This window comes from Gymnogyps californianus, chromosome 27 (assembly GCF_018139145.2).
Source record: "Gymnogyps californianus isolate 813 chromosome 27, ASM1813914v2, whole genome shotgun sequence".
Classification (NCBI taxonomy): Eukaryota; Metazoa; Chordata; class Aves; order Accipitriformes; family Cathartidae; genus Gymnogyps; species Gymnogyps californianus.
Genome location: NC_059497.1, coordinates 1,003,322 through 1,020,384, shown reverse-complemented (window position 1 = coordinate 1,020,384; position 17,063 = coordinate 1,003,322).

Here is a 17,063-nt window from a genome sequence, read left to right as displayed (position 1 = left end):
TGCAGAATTGTAATTTTTTTCCTTCTGCCTTAGGAAAGGGGTAGGATCAAGTAGCTACAGAGAGCGGTCTGCCAAGTGTGCAGCAGTAAGATATTATTTCTTCCAATTAAAAACCATATTAACATTTGTAGAGTACTGTCATTGAGTCTGTAACATTCTCTGCTAGATCTGCTTTACGTATGAATGAGAACATAACAGTCCTTTGCAGACAGATGGAAAATCACTCTTCTTTCTCATCTACCCTGTTCAGAGATGTGTGAGCAATAAAAGCTATAAGCCCCTTCTTAGAAAACCCACCTTTCTAAATCCTGTACATGCCACCAGTGGGAATAGCAGCATTAGCTGCAGCGGGGTCCAAGCCCAGCCGTCAGTGGAATGTCTGTCCCCCAGCATGGAGGCGGAGGAGCAAGGGGGCTTTCTCCCTAACCAGAGAATCCCTGCCAAGAGTTTTGCAGTCTGTGATCATAAGTCATACGCGCATCTCTGTCCCTTAGCAAGAGAGGGACATTCGCACTCTCCCACACACACCATTTGCTCCTTCATCATGTCTGAAGATAAATTGCTGATGACCTCACTCAGAAACAGCAGAGGCAGTGGCCCTGTCTGCATGAATCCCCATCTCGCCACGCGCTTTCAGATCTGGCCTAGCTTCAGAGAAGAGGCGATTCCCCGGCCGTGGCAGGGAGGTCTGACTGCCACCACCACGGGTCCCTCCTGCCCGGGACAGCACCCAGCACTGCCCGGCCTGTGCTGCTCCCACTGACATTTTTAGACCTCGGCTGAAGACGAGTGATCCGGCCCTTGACCTTCATTACTGAAGTCCGGGGACATGAGTCAGAGGGAACTCACAGCAGGCTCCTCTTTTTTCAAGGACCAGACACTGGGTGAGGACACAGGGTGCCCATGGGGGAGATGCTGGCTCCCCGCGGGGCTCTGGCCGTCACAGCCCCTGCAAGGCAGCAACGCCCAAGCCCACCCTGCCCCACCGTATGGCTACAGCTCCCTTACGTGGGGAGAACACTGCTTGAGGCATGTAAGAGCTCATTGCCTTTGCGACCTGCATATTTTTTCCCTTGAATGCTCTGCCTGCTTCTGCTTGACATTATTAATCAGAGGACCATATGGCTCTGCTCAGTGCCTGCAATCCCTTTGGTGTCCCTGTATATGGCATGTGACATAAAAATGCTAATTATTTAAATTTGATACACTTGTTAATAAAGGGCCAGTGAATTTAGTTGTGATTGATTTAACCCTTCCTTGGGGATCTTCCTTCCAGGAGGTTGAGCACGACCGAGAGGGAGAGGAGCCTCCCTGCCCTGCTGGCTGGTTTCAACGGCCGTAGGAGAAGCTGGGGCTGGAGAAGAGTTAGGATTTTAAAATATCCTTGTATTTTGGCTGAGTGGGCAAGGGCTGTCCCAGGCTTGGCAGGAATCCCTCTTGGCCAGCTCTACAAAAGGGAATGCAAGGTGTCTGGAGCAGCACAGGTCTGTCCTCCACCTGGAAGGACAACTGTCGTGTTGGGCGTGGAGGAGCGTCCCGGTGCTCAGCCCCCTGCCTGATTCCACTTGCGGAACCCCGAGAGCAGGAGTCAGACGTGCAGAGAAGCCTTCCCCGCTGTCAGCACCCCGGGCAGGAGGGCTGCAGCCCAGCCTGCCGGTGGGCACGCTCGGCGGCAGCCACACCAACAAAGCCAAGGGGCAATGCCACCCCATCCCGGGCTCTGATCGCTGTCAGGAATTTGCACGGGCGAGAAGGGGGGGACAGGCAGGCCCAGGCACTTCGGTACGATGGAGAAATTAGAGGGCTTCCCTGCCGTGCGACGCCTTGGCTGCTGCGGACGCCGCAGCTCCAGCTGTGGGTCTCGGTGCCCCGAGCTCTGCTCGCCCGCGCTGCAGCGGTTCAGCCTGCCGACCCTCGTTGGCAGAGCCCGGGGCGCACTCCCCGCTCCTGCCGCTTGCAGGTCTCCCTCTCCCCAGGAGGCTGGGTCACGCTGAGGTTGGTTACAGGGCAGCGAGGTTCCTGAGGGCAGCGGGCAGCTGCCCGTGAAGCCACCAAACGGTGCCACTCCGAGGGGGACCGGACTGCGGCTGCAAATGCTGTGAACGGTTCACAGAAAACCAGTGGGGAGGGGGAAATCGCCAATCGGTTTCTTCCATCTTGGCTGGCAGAAGCTGGCACTGCCTGCTCTGACCCTGCGAACCCATCCATCACTGCTATGGGGTCTGAAGTTTTCTGAGCATCACTAAGAGTCAACTCCCAGTAAGTTTTCTCCAAACAGTGCAAATGAGCCTGACAAATACGACTCGTCACAGACTTTTGTTTCAAGGTGCTTAATTAATATTATCGAGTCCATGGGTGTGAGTCAAATTTGTCCTGTCACTGCTGATCTGGGGGAGTGGGAAGGCTGTGATTCACATCTCCTGAACTTTTGCTCTGTGTAAGTTTAGTGCAGCCCAATTATCACCAAATGAGTTGTAACCAGCTATTCCAGCCTAATGCACAAAACCATGAACTTTCAGGGCTAAAGCTGTAGTCCCAAGTGTTTTCTGTCATCACCCTCAATATCGTTCCCAGAAAAAATGTAAGCAGTCACGTCAAGAGAGCCTTTGCCTCGCTGTCCTTGGACTTGCCAAGCTGTCCACAGTTTAAGAGATAACTAAATGTTGTGCCGGTTTTCTGTAAAGTGTGAGTGACCCTCATTTCCACATCCCTCCTTCCCCTTAATTGCTTCATTCTCTTCCAACTTCTCAGCCTGTTAAACCCAATGGTTTTGCTCTGTACATCACACACTGTTCCTGTTCTTAAAAAGATTCAGTTAAATGCCTTTTGCTGCTTTTGTATTGGAAATTTATGCAAAATTTATAAACAAAAAAGTCCCGAGCAGAAATCTCACTTTTTTCTTCTAAAAATATTCAGAACAGGACTTGTGGAACATCAGGAATAATGATTCAATCCAGCTAGATTTCAACAGCAAGGAGAAAAAAAGAACCTCTTGAGGACGGCATATTGAGAAATGACTACATTAAATATAAAAAAGAAAAAGAGTGTGTAAAACTTCCTAACTTATTAAATTTCCTGCCACAGATCTATTAAACGGGACGTAAAGGAGCCAGCGAGTCCTCACGACTTCCTCGCAAACCCCTCCTCTCGAACGAAGCCACCGGGAAGGCGTCCGCCTCTGTCCCCGTGGGCCAGTGGAGGCTGGGGCTGGTGGCCAGAGGAGGGCGAGGGGCCGGGCGTGTTTCTGGGCAGGGGTGCAGGAGGCAGGTAGAGGCGACCCGCACACGGGGTATTGTCTGAAACCATCACAGGCGAGCCGAGGAGAGGCTACGTTGCCCTGCGGGGAGACACACAGAACGCTGTTCGAACGGAAGAGGAATGCGCTTAGAAGCAAGCTCCGCTTTTGGGCCAGCACACGGGATCGATAAGCCACGCACCAGCCTGCCGGGGAGCAGCGAGCCTCCTCCGCGGTGCCGCTGCCGGCATTAACACAGCTGATTGCCGTGCCGCCGTGCCCTGGCCAGGGCATCACTCGAAGCCGAGCGCAGGTGCAGGGGGAGGCAGCTGACAGCGGGTGAAGGAAAAAGACGGCTTTTGGCAGCCCCCGCTTTCCTTCATCACCAAGCCCTACGCGTGCCTTGCGGGGGTTCACTCCCCTCGTCCTTTGGCCGGGGCGTGAAATCTCTGAGGGCCAGCAGAGTGAAAGGACAGGGATTTTGTCCCAGCTGCAAGGTGGAATATTACATAGAACAGAACAGAACAGAACAGAACAGAACAGAATAGAATAGAATAGAATAGAAAAGTTCAGTTGGAAGGGACCTACAAACGATCATGCAGCCCAACTGCCTGGTGGTGCTTGGTGATGCTAAGGTGATGCTCTTAGAAACGTGACCCAGACTAGCCGTGCTCCAGCATCGCAAAATGGTGCTTTTTAAGAAGAAGGGACCTATGTTTCTACTGCCTGGCCCATGGTGGCACTGGGTGGCACTTGGCGCTGGCATGAAAGGTGACACAGGAGGCAAGGAAGGCGAGCGGGAGCTGCCAGCTCAGCAGTGAGGTGCCGGCTGTCTCTGGCAGCAGAGAGATCCTTGAGGCCTTTCATTCCTCTTAGGAAGAAAAGAGCAGAAACAATCCTCTCACCAACAGAAACCATGTTTAAAACCAGGACTTATTTAAGGCAAAGATCAACTGTGCGCTTGCAATTCATGAACTGCTGTTTATGTCTAATATTACCCTAAGTGCTCTATCTGCTATATTTAGTTAACACGACGAGTGTAAGATGACATACAACAGGAGCACCCATTTAAAACCCACAGCATATTTCAGGACCGTGCCCACCCACGGCGTGTGCTCGCTGGAGAAGCAACCGGCCGGGAGTCCGGTGCAAACCTGGCGACACAAAGCCAAGCACCGAAACCCAGGTGCACCCGTGCCCTCGTGCATGGTGTGCAGCGCTGCGAGCTCCGGCACCGGCCGGCCTCGCACGGGAGCTCGGCGCCGTGGGCACGCCGAAATGTCCTCCAGCACAAGGCGCCCGCGGGGCCGATTTCTCGGCCGCTCGCCGAGCAGACGTGGGTGCTGCCCGACCCCGGGGCGGTGCGGCGGAGGGGGTGCACGCTGCCCTCCCCCAGCACCCTCGCCAGCGCCTCAGTCATTTGGCTCCTCTACAATTACTATTAATGTGTTAATTAAAATGCATTATTTACCTAAAATATAGCAGTGATGGCCTATTAATTATAAATAATGTCTCTCAGTGGCTAATTATTTTATACCCTGTCCAAAGCAGGGGAGATGTTTTTCAAACATTAAAAAGCCTGATTCTTGATTTTATCCCGGTGTCCCTTTAGGTTTTAAAAGGCTAGTGCCAAAATAGGCAAAACATGCAGAAATGGGAGTGGGGCTGCAGAAAAGCCAGTTAAATCCTTCGTAACTAAAAGACTCTGGAAAATCAAACACCAGCGATCAATTAGGTATGCTTTGAAATGTTGCGATTTTGCAATGACACAGAGAGGTGAAACCCAGCAGTCGCTCTCTGCCTTTCCTGCCTCTGACCTCCAAGTGATCTCGGCCAAAAAAGCTCGCCATGGGCCCGATCCTGCCAAGACTGCGTGGGCAGACGCCTGGGCACAGGCAGAGCCGGCTGCAGGAACCGTGGCTGTGTCAGGCACCAGGTCAGCCCAGGGTTTGTATTTTCTGTAGACTGGTGGTCAGGGGCTTGTGCCCCGCTGAAGACGTCACCGTCCCTCAGCCACACAAGGGATGTCTCGAGCAGAGACCCTCAGACTTCAGAGATCTTCATCTGGAACCTGAGCAGTGCCGTGAACAGATCCCACCTGGAAAATAAAAGAGGATTTGGGGCTGCAGGATTTTTTTTCCTTTATGGCGAAGCATTACTTGGGGCCAGTTTTTTAAACATCAGAAGATTCAGACAGGCACCTAATAGAGTTTTCAGAAGTGCCTGACTCGCATTGATTTCATGCCTATCTACACCTTTCAGGGCTTAAACACATTTAAGAATCTGGCCGGAGGATCTCTGTTGCAGCATATTTTGGCAGGGCTTTCACTCAAGATGTCGGGCCAAATCCTCAGCTAACATAAATCACTGACACAAGTGGAACTATGCTGATTTGCACCAGTCACAGACTTTAAATTAAAATTTAATTGAAAACTTAAGCTGTCATTAATTTTCAATGAATGGCTTTTGCAAGAATGCAGCCAGATCTCCACCAGTTCAGTCTCCTGCTTGGCCGTCTCTAACAAAGGAATAAAGAAATGCTTATTACGACAGCCATGTCTGATGTATTCTGATCCTCTGTCTTTACCTTTCCCTTCAGTACTGTCTGCCGGCACAGTCTGTGTGATCCTTTGTATCAGGAGATCAGTTATTTCCATGCAAATCTCATTAGTTATCGTCACCCTCTCCTGCAGTGTAATTGACTTTCTGGGACCTTGGCTGTATCATGGCTTCCCCAGCTGGGGCTTCTATTATGTTGCATCTTCTATTAAGTGTTGCCCTAGAAATGAAAGCAAAAAGCAAGAATTTACAAGATAGGCGCTGTGTGTGTGTGCGTGCGTGCATACGCCTGTATATGCAGGGACATACACACAAATATTTATGTATATACCAGTGTATTTGTTTTAACAGTGTAATGAATTGATTTTGAGCTTGGACAAGGGATTCCCACATACTGCTTATAGCATGTAAATATTTCACTTGGATTTCTTTTGGAAGTAGCTTGCAGTCCAGAAGAATTCCTGTCTACAAGTAACAGAACATCCACACCTGCTTGCCAGGCTGACTCACTGTATCAATCAGGTTACGTGTCTGGGACTCGCCGTGTAAGTACAGGATACTTTTCTTCCATAGCGATAGGATTTCCTGACTTTTAAACTAAAGAGCAATCACATGATATAAGACACCCACACACCAAACAATGGCAGCACATTGAGCATCATTATCAATTGGTTTTGATTTAAACCAGCTGCCAAACATGAAGGGAGAGTCAATAAATCTAAGGCTAACAGCAAGACCTGGTGATTTGGGGCTGGTCACTGGGAGCCTTGGGGAGCTGTTGGGCTGCAGCAGTGCTGCTGGGCTCAGCTGATCTGCACTGCAAAAGAGTAAGTTCTGGAATCAAAAGCTTTTAAAGAAAGATTTATGTTGCATCTTTATCTGTACTGAAAGTATGAAAAAACTTTTCTGTGATTCTTAAGTCTTGCAAAATTGTTTCCTCTGTGTCTACACCTCTTTTGCATTTCTGTGCTGAGAATATACTAGTGAGCCAGTCTGCTAGCAGGGACATTCATGGAAACAGAGATTATTTTATGAGTGGGGATAATTTGCAAGCAGTTGCACATGCAGGTATCTTCACTGAGTCTCAAGGGATTACTATTCTGCGTAAAATTTACTTGCACAAGTAAGAAAACACAATCCTAAGGGATAGGTTCATCCCAAAGAGAAAAGGCACATGTCACAAAATAGAAGTAGTTCCTATTTAAAGCGTAAAGACTGAGCAGCAGAGCAATTGCATGCAAGTTGTAGAAAAGACTCAGACATTGAGATAACTTAAACAACAAAGATAGCGTTAGAGGAAAGCACTGGCTGTTAGCAGGTGGTCTCTGAAGAGAAAACTTCAGGATTCAGGTTATTTGCTGCCAGCCACCCCTGCTCCACTCGGCAGCACCGGCCCCCCAGCAGCGTCCTGGTTGCTGGTGCCCAGCTCCTGCCACCCCGCTGCAGCAAAGCTATCTAGAGCATGAAGTAACAGGGAGTGCACAATGATTGATGTAACGAGTGATCTAATTTCCCGATCGGTTAATCCCAAATTAAAATCCTTATGGTAAGATTTAGGTCTTTGCGTAGCACGAAGCTGTGGTTTAAAGAAGAGCCCTTCTTATAATGAAGTGACTCCCATTAGCCGGGGACGGCAGCGCACAGTATCCCTCATTAAGCAGTACCACTGCTCCTGCAAATGAAGAAAAATGCTTTAGACAGGATGTAATCGGGCATGGAGAGGAGATGCACAGCAAAGGCGCCAAAGTTAAGATGACTTCAGAGAGATGCAATTCCGTGCAGCAGCAGCACACAGAAACTGTGCTGATGAGGCTTTGAAATAACACAGAGAGAAATTTGTGCTGAAATTTTCATAGGCGGGAAGTATTTGTCACCCCCAAAGTCCGTGCAGGACTAACTTAATGTTAGTATAAGCTTCAGAGAAAGATAGATGTTGAGAGGCAGAGGTCACGGGGAAGAGCTCGGAGATATGAACTGTGAGGATAATTGGAGGAGGGGAAGCCGACAGCCGGCTCCGGTGAGATGCTGTGGGCAGAGGAGGGGTTTGCACTGGCACTGCCGAGGCAGTCTGGATGGATGGAGGGGAGGAAGCGGCGAGGATGTCCCCAGCCTGCTAACGGGAGGGCCGTTAGGATTTAGGATTCAAGGGATATGGGGAGATGAGGCTCCCCTATTTTATCGGCTTGTAAAATGTGCTGAATTATTTAATTTCTAATAATGTGTTGGTTTGCCTGGAATGGCTTTCCAACAGCTGCATTTACAAACAGCAGGCTTGGTCTCTGTCATATGGTTTTGTCAGACTTTTTTGGCCCAAGAAGGCAGATTTTAAAGATGCTCTAGAAATGATGCGGGGGGGGGGCCAGGGCAGAGGGGCTGCGGTTAGCAGACAGCCAGCAATACCCTGTTAGAGGCTCGGTGTCCACTGAGAGCCCAGTCTAAACCCGTCCTGTGTGCTGGTCTGGCGAAGTTTTCCAATGTGTGATGCGTGAAAGTGGACCCTCTGTGTCAGCAGCTCCCCGTGGGGTGGTCCGGCGGCGGGCGAGACGGGGAGGCTTTTCCAGCGGGTTTGTGTTCAGTTCCATCCCCAGCTGTTTAAAGCTATTGAGCGAACAAACTAGCAACTGCAGCGAAGTATTAATTCTGCAGCTTGGCTGTGAACTTCAGATACTTGTCTTGTGAGTTCCACTAGGAAAATGCCAAAGCGAGGGTAACCTTTTGCAAGTGTCAGTTGTCTCAAAACGTGACTCTGCTCCCCTTTTACAAGAACAAATGGCAACACGATGCGGGCAGGCGAAAGAGCAGACCTTTCATGCCTGTCCTGCAGCGCGGTGCCCCGCTGCCTGGCTCTCCATCACCCGGGGCTGGACCGCTCTGGGCGAGGAGCCGCTCAGCAGATCCTGGCAATGGGGCCCAAAGGCGGCCTCGGACACAGAACCCGATTGATCAAAAAAGGGGGGTTCTGTCAACACCACGAGCAGTGCGGTTTGGTGCGTGAGGGTGCAGTCGCAGCAGCCACTGGCACTGCCTCTGCCCCCGGACCTCGCTGGAGGGGGACGGGGCGTCCTGCGGGCTCGGGGAAATAACACAGAAACCAGCTCCAGATAATTACAGAATGTGTGAGAATTGAAAATTATGCCAGGGCAACCTCTCTTCTTGTTCCCTTCTTCAATATTGGAGTTGTTTGAAGTGAATCATTTATACTGAGACTTCTGTTGCCAAATTTAGGTACCTCTGGCCAAATTTGCTGTAGATTGTGCCTGGGCTGCTGTATCAGTGTGTTCATTTCCAGCAGGAATGTATTGTCTAATTGTATTGTGATTTAAGTCTCACCCTTCCTTGCACAGACATCTTTCCCTTTTTGTCTTCATTCCTTGATTCCTGTTCCCACACTTCTTTGTCCTTGTTCAGTCCTGAGCTTTCCTTGTCCCCGGCCAAGCACTCCTTTCTTGACTGCTCATCAGAAATGCCCGTCTGAGCTGTTCTGCTCTCCAGGACATCACAGTGATTTTCTAAAGGCTTCTGTGTGTGATGTTTACTGTTTCTAGCGTAGAGGAAGCACCATCACCCAGTTGATTGATAGGCTGATGGGGTTCAGGTCCGGGCACTGGAGGTCCAATCTTGGCCTTTCAAAGTTCAGAACAAGTTTATTGCAAACAAGATCTGTAATAAGTTCAAACTCACTCTGGCTGCCTCTATACCTGGAAAATGTGGAAATGCAGGAAGTGAGCACAGCCTGCAGACTTCTTTGTTTCCTCGATGACAGGAAGTGTCTGCAGGCAGGCGTTTCTCTGTGGCTTGCCGGGCGATCGCGGGCTCTGTGCAGGACAGCAACTGATGTCAGATGGGCTGAGCCGCCAGGGACTGTCTCCTTGATTCATACTAAATGCAGAGGAATCAAACATGATAATAGCCTTAGAAAGTGCCGTGTCACAAATTGTTTAAAATACATTTCCTTTGGATTCCTTTTCATGCACTGACAAGATAGGGTCATTGAACTGACAGCAGCAGTTTGAAGCCAGAAGGCGATGTGCCTTGGCTGACCGTGCTCCTTCCAGGCTGGTCCGCTCCTCCCCTGGCTGCAGCACCAACTCCAGAACTGCAGCGACCATCCCCAAACGCACGAAGCCTCAGTCGCTCCCCGCAGCGACCGCTCGAGCACAGCGAGTACTTCTGTCTCCCAGCTCACGCTGGCTTTTCCATGCAATCCGTTTTCCACTGGTGCCCACTCCAGAAGGCAGCTTTAGGATCTTCATCATCGGAGACAAACTCTGTGCTGAAGTATATCCGAGAGAGATAAAATGCTGTTGTCTCTCCCTTTGATCACCTTAGAGGGACTGAACTCTTTATAAACTGTCACTCACTTCCTCGTGCTGCTTGAGAAATTCTGATGAAATGCCTGGAGGTGCTACCAGGGAGCTGATGAATGTGGGAAGCCAATAGCTTGGCTGCTTTTAATGCAGGGATGAATTAGGACCTGGTAAATGAATGCCTATTTCTAAAACAAAAAAGAGAAAAATAGGGAATGAGGAAAGATCTGCATGCTCCACAGCATGCTATGAGCATTAGCTACTGGTGTTCAGCACAGCCTGGAAGCTCGGTCTGGATCAGCATTTCCTTGCAGGGCTGTATGCACAGAGTCACTTTACCCTCTAAGATCTTCAGGGCAAGGACAGGCTCTAAGAAATCACATTACATCGAAGGGAAAGTGGGGGTCCTAGCTAACGACCTCCCAAAAGCACAGCGGGAATGTGGGGCAGAGGCAGGAACGGATCACAGCATTTCGGAGTCTGTGCAGCTTCCCAAGACATCACTGTCCTCCGTTCTCCCTCTGCAGATCTGCTGTGCACAGCCTCAGAGCCTAGAAACCCTCTGTGCCACAGTGTTCAGGCTTTCTTCTCCTCCCTTAAATTCATGGAGGCATTTCAGCTGTATTTCTAGCGATTTGACTGTCAGTTTTAATAAACAGATTAAACAAACAGGCACGTGCCAACCACCCTTAAAGCCTCTCGCTTGCTCAAACAGTTGGCAGATTTGAATATTGGGCGATGAATTTAAGTGAAGCGTTTCTGCTGATTTATTAAGCACAGTTGCTCATGAAATAGCTCGGCTGGAGCAGCAGGCAGGTTGGAGGGGGGATGCGCAGGCAGGGCAGGCTAGCGCGGGGGCTGCGAGGGGTTCTGCAGCCGTGGCTGGTGCTCTCGGATGCTTTGCCCTTTGCAGACGGACTGTGCAGCTCAGTTCCTCCGTCTCATCAGTTGCAATCAATAATGCAAATCTGCAGGGACCCCAGTGATGGATCCCCATCCTCCACAAAGACTGGGACTGGTTTTACTGGTTTGTGGCAGTTGGTGTGGGAGGCCGTGGGAAGCGCTGTGCCCCCCTGTACAGCTCCGCTGCATACCTCTCCGAGGTGAGAGTTGGTATTTGGGGAAGGGGATTCAGGGTCACAGTTCAAGCCAGCGGGGAGCTGGTGTTTCAGGATTATGTATAAATAGCTCAGGGATTTCACCCGAAGGTGGTGAAGCCTGTCTAGCTCATTCTGCATAACCTGAGGTATTTAAAAGCGGCAAACATGAGTCCCATGAGATCGAGATGGATGGTCAAGTCCGCTGGCAAAGAGGACTGAAGAGGGAGGTGACTGGGAGAAGCGGGTCAGGATGGGATAAGATCACATCTACACTAACGCAGAACTTAACGTGCCGCCTCCTCGTGAGGCTTGCAGCTTGTTTACTTTTCAATCAAAACAGGCCTTAAATTTCATGTTTATCTTTTGCAGTACATTCATAAATTGTAATCTGAGATTTCTTTTGAATAATTTATAGAAAGCGCAAATCACATTAAGCAGTAATCACCTATGTGCTAGGAAACGGCATAAGGAACGGGGGATACTGAGTTTAACCAAGACTGCGGGTACAGAAGCTGCGTTTCAGAGCCCGTGGGAGCCTTCCTGGGTGCTATAAATGCGGATTTCTGGCCAAAGGCACGTTATTGCTCCTGACGTGCCAGTGAGAGGCGGCCAAAAGCTCCTGGAATTCCTTCAACTGGCCCAAATACCTCATTTAATAAAACAAGTGACCAAAACCAGAAGTACTTAAGTTGTGAGGCTCTTGAAGCGCTGTGTGCCTGGGAGTCTCTCTTTAGCTCAGTCAAGAGCAGACAAGTCTGCAATAACCCGCCCGGCAATATGAACCATAACAGCTCTCCCGGGAATGGGTTTTTGATGTCTCCTAAACTCTTGGTCCTTACGTCCTTCTCCTACTGCTTGTGCGAGTGGGCTGACGCTAAAGGGTCTCCCAAAACCCTTCTGCTCCGCAGCCCGTTATGCGTTGTATAACGGTTATCCACTGCCCACCATGGACCGGAGAGGCGGCACGCGAGGCCCCATGCAGCTGGAGGCGATGGGGAAGGATCCGTCCCATCGCCTGCGGCCACGTACTGCAACATTGGCTCTGCATCTCAGGAAAGCCCGTGCAGCAGCGAGGGGAAGGGCTGGGAGCCGATGGCGTGTGCACTCCTTTGCAAAAAGAAAAGTGTAATAATATTTGGCTCAACTCCGACTTGGCCTGCTCTTAGCCCTTTGCGGGGAGAACGCGTTCCTTCCTCCCCTGGGACAGGCACTGCTGATGTGCTGGGATGGTGATTTCTTGCTCCGTCCTGCCATGTGCAGCCCAGCAAGGACCCAGCGGAGCGTCCTGGCTTCTACAAATGGTCTTCACCGCTTCCAAACCAGGCTTCGAGTCACAGCCTGTTCAGTATGCTTCTCTTGTGTGAACCTGTTTATAGGCAAAATTACGCTGTCCCAGAGTGCAGATGCAACATGCTTTTCCAGCATTTCCTTGGGTGCCACATTTACTTAGCAAGCTTAGAAAATACCCTGTCAGGCTGAGGTAGAAGTGCAGCTTTTCCTTCAGACTGGAGATGTCAGCAGTCCTCAGCACAAACATGAAGAAACCCAAATCCGATGGCTTTCAGGGTAAAGTCTGTTCTGTATTTCTCATCGCCTCGGCACAGTCTGGTTATTCACCGCAGCTTGTTAGGAGCAGCAGTGGTGTGGATGAATTGTACCATGAGGTCAAGGGTGCTGATTTCCAGCTTGAAACCAGTGTTAACTTTGAAAAGATTTTTCTAATTCAGTAATTTTAGGCAGAAATTGATTAAACAGTCTGGAGAGACAAAGAAAAACAGCAAATAAAATAGGCAAGGGTTAGGGTAGACCATTTATCCTGGCCTCCTGCTCTGAGAGGTGGTCAGCCCATCTCAGGCAAGCCTGAGCAGACATGTCCAGCTAATTCCTAAAAGCCTGCCCTGGCAGGCATCCCACAGCTCCCCCACACCAGTTGATCTGCGTTTAGCGAAGGGGCGAGGCGCGGTGGCTCGAGCTGGCCACGGAAGCTGCAGGGCTGGCAGAGGCGACCCACGGGGCCCCGCAGCCGAGAGCAGCCATCGCCCGTGCGCAAGGATGCTGCCAGTCAATACTCATTAGCAGGGAGATTGTTATTGCCCTCTCCTTAGATGCCAAATTCTTGCCCAAACAATCCAGTTATACTTAAATTGCTTTAAAACCATTAGAGATAATCAATTCGCATTAAAGATCTGCAATTCTCGGCAATCAATTTACTTGTCTGTCTGCAAAGTTTTCCCGGTTTGAGGAAGTTCCCTGGAGCCAGCAAGTGGTTTACGGGGTGAAATAGGTTGGTGGTGTTGGCCCCAGTACGCTGGTGAGGGGCTCCTCGCCCGCCGGGTGAGCCCCGGGGAGCTGCCAGAGGACGGGCGAGGGTGACAGCGATGACCGCTGCTTGGCCAAAAGGGGAGGAAGAAAAGGAAAAAAAACAGGGGAGGATGGAAGTCGAAGGAGAAGCTGTTGTTCTCTGTATGTTTGCAAGAGGAAAAGAGGAGAGAACTGATTTATCCATCCAGCAGGTAGGGATATGAGGAAAAAAAAATTCAAATTGATCAAAAAATTAAATATTCATAGGACATTATTCATTAAGATTCATCTTGCCAAGTGGGTGAAATGAGGCAAGGGAAGAAATTAGCTTGCTTGAGAGTGTCAAAGTGATTATGTGATTAAACTGCAATTTGTAATTTCTCCTTCAAAAATGTTACTCCTTGATTTGTGTTTCTGCCCCCTCTCTATTTTTCTTGAAGTCTCCCATTATGTGTGTATGATCAGTAAATGCATAGGGCTTCTCTTAAAGAAAAGCCTGCAGACATCTTCCACGTGCACTTGTGCGGGGCCGGCAGACCCATGTCCCTAACATACGTCCTCTGCCAGCTTTTCCTGTGATTTATTTTTCCTAGAGGCTACTTCCACATCTCGTGACCGGCCTCCCCCACCTCCCCGCAGATCCACGGCTTCATTTACCCATTGCACATGCTCATCTCTGCAGTTGTAGGAAGGCAGCAAGCCCTCAGCGTCTCAGACTGTTGTACAGCGTAATCCATCCTCACACTGGATACGCGAGGAGATTTGGTGCAGAAAACCAGTGTTTTGGTGCTTGCTTCTGTGACCCCCCCCGATGCCGGGGAGGCTGCAGCTCAGCCCCTTCCACATGCACAAACCTCACTCCATCAGCACAGTCCAGACGTGCTGAGCGCAGGCAGCAGAAGCAGGGAAAAAACTTGTTCTAATATTTCATTCTCATTTAAAGAACGCAGCCTCTCGTTGCTGTTGTTGTGCCTAACCTAGAAAGGGGAGCTATTTCTTTTTTGCTGCCCAATAAAGATTTAGTGGCCTATGTTGGCCGTTTCAAAAAATACAATATTAATTCATGGCTTGTTTATGAACAGCGCAAGGCTTGCACAGGTTAATTAGTTGAGGCAGGCTTTTCTTCAAGTGAATGAGCAGGCATGGGGTTTATAGCTCTGTCACCCAGTTTATTTGTTCACTTTCTGTTTTATTTGGAAATACACTTATACAACAATAAATAAAATCAACCATGACAAGGCTTATGTCTGCAGCAAACATTTAAGCCCTGCCAAGGTAGTAATCCGCAGAACACTTGCAGTTATCAGCCCCGCAGGAGCTGGGTGTCTCTCCTAAGCGGTGGGAGAGGTGCTTGGGGGAGACGGGAGCTGTGCCCAGCGACGGGGAACGGGGGGATGGATGTGAGAAATGAGAGTGCGGTGTGGGCTGCAGAGACACCAGCAAAACACATCGGCTGCTGCTTGTAGGGAGAGAAATCCTCATCCCTGCGCCGTCTCTGTGGGCTCTGCCCAGTACCACTGAAGCTGGTTAATCTTTGCTAGCAGCCACCCTTCTCCGATCAAATGTTATTAGTGGATAGATGGGCCGCTTCGCTCTGAGGAGATGAAAAAGAGTTAACCTTGGCTATTAAGCCAAGCATCCAGCTCGTGATGAAATGAAACACTTCACCACTTGCGGGCAAACATCCGAGTGAGAGCTGGAGCACCGCGATGGAGGGAGCAGCAGGGAGGAGGTGGTAGAAGGGAGTTAGAGGGGCTTGGAGAGCTTGATCCCGGCAGATGCTGCAGGGCTCAGGGTAGCTGCTTCCCTAGAAGAAACAGAGGTGCGAAGGGGTGTAAAATATCCAATATTTCCAATGAGATGCAAGGCTTCTGAAAGTCTGCAAATCTCACGTACAACGGCTGCTCCCGAATCAGCCGTCAGCAGAGAATATGTGCTGGTCGGACCCTGCCTGCCTGAACTAGGGGGCACGAGCCCTCTCTGCAGCAACGGCTGGGCCAACATGCAGGCATTTCAAACCAGACACAAGGCAAACCAAACACCAGATCACAGAAAGAGCAGAAAGCCCTGCTGTGGACAGGCAGTGCTACACCTGCCTGCTGCAGAGCCCGGGGAAGCCCCCTGATGTGGGGTGCAGACCCAGCCCTCGGAGGGGATGGGCTGGAGGAGAATCTCTGCAGGAGCAGCTTGCTGTCGAGAGGAGCATTGCTCACTTGCAGCGACATTTCCCTACCCCTGGTTAATAGCATTGCTCTTGTAATTGCCATTATTTTAATCACTATACTGAGTCCCAGAGTATCCCCCATTTATTGCCAAGCCATTGAACTGCCAAGCCGATGGCAGAGAAATGGCTTTTTCTGAAGGAGACCATGTCCTAATCTAGAAACATGTGCCACTGACCTTTTGCAGTCACCGTCGTAAGAAAAGTATTACCTGCTAACCTGAATGCTGTTGTCTGGGGTTGGAAGAATGACAACACAGTGTGAAAATGTACAGGCTGGTCTCCTGCACCCAGGACAAGGGTACGACCGGTGAGCAGAGAGCTGGAAAGGAGGAATAGCTCCAGCAGTGCCGGGGAGGCTGGCAGCATGTGTGGAGGGCATCTTCTTGGCAGCCACAGAGATGTCGGGGTCTTCTGTTGCGTTTCTCCTCCTCTCACCTTTCCCCATGTGCACGGACAGCACAGCGACTGCGGCACGGGGAAGATGGCTGAGGAGCAGCCTGGGTCAGGGATGTCTGGGGTCAATGCCCCACGGTCATTTTGGGGGCAGCGTGTAACTCGTTTACCCCTTGCTTCCCCTTCTCTTATGCCTGAACTGAAGGCACAGCAGAAAGGGCAGGTAACGGAGAGAGGGAGAGAAACAGCCTGCTGTGTCACTGGATCTGACAGCAGAATGCTCCCCAAGCGCCCAGCATGGAAACCCAACAAGAATATCTAATGAAGTGCAGGTTTGGGCTGATAAAGTTCAAGGTAGAACATTGGAAAGGCATGGAGCTCAAGGAAAACTCAGCCCGATTAAACTGCTTTAAATCAGTTTACTTGGTTGTTTCTGCTTCACTTGCAAGACATTGTTATAATTACTTGGCATCGGCAAGCCATTACTCAGAGGTTCTGGGCCAGGGTAGCAGAAGACATGATTGTCTCATAAACCTAATGAGCCATATTGATTACTGGAGGATAAGGACTGAGCTATAAACAGCCCATATTCTTTATTTGTCTAGTTGTTAGATCTGTATTTGCAGCCCGGACTTGACAGTGAGTTATGCGGGGATGCTGTGTGCTGTTATGTTACTTCTGACATAAAGCCCAGTTGAGCATTTGCATCCCCTTCCCTTGTAACCAAAATCAATAATGGATGGAAAGTGAATTTGGACCCTGCTTCGAATGCTGCCTCCATCTAAGAAGATGCTGGTGAGCAGCACAGCCCGGTGCGTTCATGAGCTAGTGACAGCGGCAGTTCAGGAGTTATGACGCTTCTGAAGTCACCTGCAAAAGGAAGGTCCACCACCAGTCAGTACAGCACGGTTCTGCCGGCCTCTGCCTGTTAAAGGAGAAAGTGT